This window comes from Triticum dicoccoides, chromosome 4B, assembly GCF_002162155.2.
Source record: "Triticum dicoccoides isolate Atlit2015 ecotype Zavitan chromosome 4B, WEW_v2.0, whole genome shotgun sequence".
In the NCBI taxonomy this organism is placed as follows: domain Eukaryota; kingdom Viridiplantae; phylum Streptophyta; class Magnoliopsida; order Poales; family Poaceae; genus Triticum; species Triticum dicoccoides.
The window spans coordinates 662,744,179-662,747,771 of record NC_041387.1 but is presented as its reverse complement, the minus strand read 5'-3'; the positions used below and the strand labels follow the sequence as shown (position 1 = coordinate 662,747,771).

General features: G+C 48.4%; 1 pseudogene; it reads left to right on the top strand.

Annotated features, from left to right (window-relative positions):
• The first annotated feature begins 1,062 nt into the window (after positions 1-1,062).
• Positions 1,063-1,552, top strand: LOC119294243 (annotated as a pseudogene).
• The last annotated feature ends 2,041 nt before the right edge of the window (positions 1,553-3,593 follow it).

Sequence of the window (3,593 nt, the reverse complement as noted above, 5' to 3'; positions counted from 1 at the left end):
GACCAAATCCTATACTTCCTAATAATCAATATACTCAACAACTTCACCTCTCTCCGTTCTCGTTGCCGGAGCAGCCATGGTGCCGAGCGGCTGCAAGAGCGAACACCAATGCGCCAGCTCCGCCGCCTACAGACCCCTCCTCGTGGGACTCCAACTCTAGCCGACGTTGTCGTTCCGGCAGGACCTGCCGCCACCAACTGCCTCTCATTTGTCCGCCCGCTCGAGCGACAACGCGCCCGCCCTGATGGCCTCGAGCCGAGCCGCTTGCCTCGTCCAAGACCAGGGCCGCGGGCGCCGCCCCTCACTTTCTCGTCCTCCGCCACGGCTAGACATGGAGTGGAGGCGGGCGCAGCCATGCTCGCCGAGGAGCCCAGCCGAAGTTTTTCCCCTTCCACCATCTCCTGCTACTGGATAACATGCACAAAGGAGCACAGACGCAATTTTTACAAAATGCAGGGGTTAATTTACAAAACCGTGGAAAATCAAACGACACACGTGGCCTAGAAGTATGTACTCTTAGGTGTACCAACCCATTTTCATCTGGGCTATTCTGTTACGCGTAACAGAATATTATTCTGTTACCCTACTTGGACTGACGATTTTAGGCGGTTGTACTGATGATTTTCATCTCATTGAACTCTGAGCGCGCACGCCATGGCGTGGGTGAGAAGCGGAAGGAGCTGGGCACCTCTTGCCTTGCGGCCCTTGCTCACACGCGGTATAGTGGCGGTACAAGTCCACACGCAGGCGGCGACCGGAGCATGAGCGAACGCGGGGGAAGCAGAGAAGCACGCGTCCAGGGGCGTAGCTATGTAGAGCTAGCCGGTGTCACTGGCACCGGGTCCCATTTGAACTTGCTTAATGTAATCCACTGATTTAGTGTGTAGATCATTGAATTATTTGACATGTAGGCATGCATTCTACTATGTGGACACCGGGTAATTTCCAATCTAGATCCGCCCCTGCACGCGTCCATGGCAACAGGGGACTTGGCGCAGCAACGATGAACCGAGCGGAAAAGAGAAGAGCTCGACCACGTCGTACATCGCTCGGCCAATCGAGATGTACCTGGCGATCCCCTACAGTGCCGGCCGGCTGCCAGCGTGCCCGCGGCGGTCCGAGCAGGCCGAGGCCGAGGGCGCGGCCGGCTAGGAGGGCGGGCTCGCGGCTCGCCGACATGGCGGCGAGGGGCGACGGCGGGGAGACGGTGAGGAGGGCGGTGGCAGAGAGCCTGGTGCTAGTGGTGGGGAGGCGCGGGTGCTGCCTCAGCCACGTGGTGAAGCGGCTGCTGTAGGGGCTCGGGGTGAACCCCGCCGTGCACGAGGTCGCCGACGAGGACGAGCTCACCGTGGCTGTCACCGGGAACGCTGGAGGCGAGGCCGTCGTCGCGCTGCCGGCGGTGTTCGTCGGTGGGAGGCTCCTCGGCGGGCTCGATCGGCTCATGGCCGTGCACATCTCCGGCGAGCTCGTGCCCATACTCAAGGACGCCGGCGTGCTCTGGCTCTGAGTGTCTGACTCTGAGCAAAACCAAAGATGCATACGGGACGGGGTACTATGGACATACGAACAACCGTTTGATCATGAGTTAATCTTCTTTTCATTTCTCCTTTTGATTCTTGATGAGATCATGTGAGTTACTGCTGCTCGATCTTCAGTCTCTCTTGATTGGGATCAATAATGGAGTACCAGCTTAGCTATAGTTAGGCTTAAATTCTTTTGATTAGGGTAGGAAAAATTAGGAACTACTGTGCCATCTCGTGCTTATTTTCGACCAAACGCTTGTAAATACATGGATGAGTGAAGAGGGGTGTACTATTTATCACTGTATAAATCATGTTCCTTTCATCTCGCACATCAGTTTTCTAGATGCTAATTCATTTTGTCTTTGAAGGTTTCTTCTAGCAGGCTTATGATGTTATCACGAAATGGCACTGTGTTGGATATTTGTATTCCATGACGGGGTGCTTGTTTGTTGCAGCTGATTTTCCCTTTCTCTTCTTCTATAGTACTCCTATTTTTCATAGATTAATTTTGAATTCTTCTAAAAACAGAGGACTCGAACTGATCTCCAATTTTTTGGGTTTGTACTGAGCGGTTTTCATAGACTGGACTTTACTCTGTTTTTTCCGTAAGATTTTCCTCGTAACTTTCCAACGATCTATGGTATCATCGCCCCCGAACTTGCATGATTTATATAGTTGAACCGAATGACATTTTTTTCAAAAAGAAAATATTTGTTTGCAATGATGTTTTGGACTTCTCTCGTTTTAGGACTTGAACATTTACCATTTGAATTTTCATATGGGGTTTTCTTTTTGTTTGAACTTTTTTCGCGGCCCGAGCATGGGGCCAGGGCATGGCGCATGTTATAGGGTTTTCTTTTGAACTCCCATTGTAGTAATACATGGACTTATGTGACGATAGGAATTCTTGGACTAGCACACGACGGTAGAGCACACACGATAAACATTCTGAAGTCGTCTAAGCTACAACATTTGGGGCGCGGGCAACAACGGTGGTGCTCGCGGCAGCACTCGTACTGATCTCTGTGTGTGTTTGTACATAGGAGGTATTTTTTCATAGAGTAATTTCGAATGGTTCCGAAAAAAGTACTTGAACTGATGCCCGTATGGTTTTGTACTGAGGGTGTTTTCGCATACTAGACTTCACTTTTTTTTGGTATGGCTTTTCCTTGCAACTTTTCAATGGTTTATGGTTTTCATAGTCCTCGAACGTGCATGGATTATATCATTGAACTGAATGATATTTTTTGAAAAGAAAATGTTTTGTGTTTTTTAAACTCAAACTTTTTTTTACTACGATGTTTTGGACTTCTCGCGTTTTGCGACTTCAACTTTTACCATTTAAATTTTCATGGGTTTTTCTTTTGTTTGAGCTTTTTCCCAAACTTATCTGAGACTTCATGTTTGAACGTACAACCGATGAGACTAGATCAAACTTTTGATGGAAACAATAGTTCAAACATTAAAAACTGCAGAAATAGTAGAAAATTTTAGTTCAGTTACTCTTGCTCAATCACAATCGGGCAGGCCCTGCTCAACACCACCTACCAAGACTGAAACGCTACACCAAACATGTGTTGGACTTACGTAGAGGAAGCTGGCCTATAGTGCAAAAGAAATGAGACACGTCACAAGGTTATAACCGATGAGACTAGATCAACCACAAAGAAGTGTAGCCATGTTCTTCGCAAACCAAACCAAATCGTCTCAGGTTTCAATTATCTAACATGAACAAAAGAGATCCAGAACACACACAATGTCTACAAAAGCTTCATCAGCAGCAAACTCATAGCAGGTTCCCATGAGTGTGAATTAACAAGGGTGGCATGGCACCAAGTTACTGTACCAGCTTAATTCCTACTACATACTGTACTTAGCAGTGGTGGTGCCACTAGCGGCGGAGGTGATGTTATCTATGATGCACAGATGACACTCTCAGGACCTCCTCTTCCTCTTCTTCTTGTCCTCTGACTTGTCGCCTGCGTTCTTTAGCTGCAATGGAACACAGTACCGCCAGCCATCTCAATGGATCACATCATATAAAAATGAATCGAATTTTAGCAACCGTGG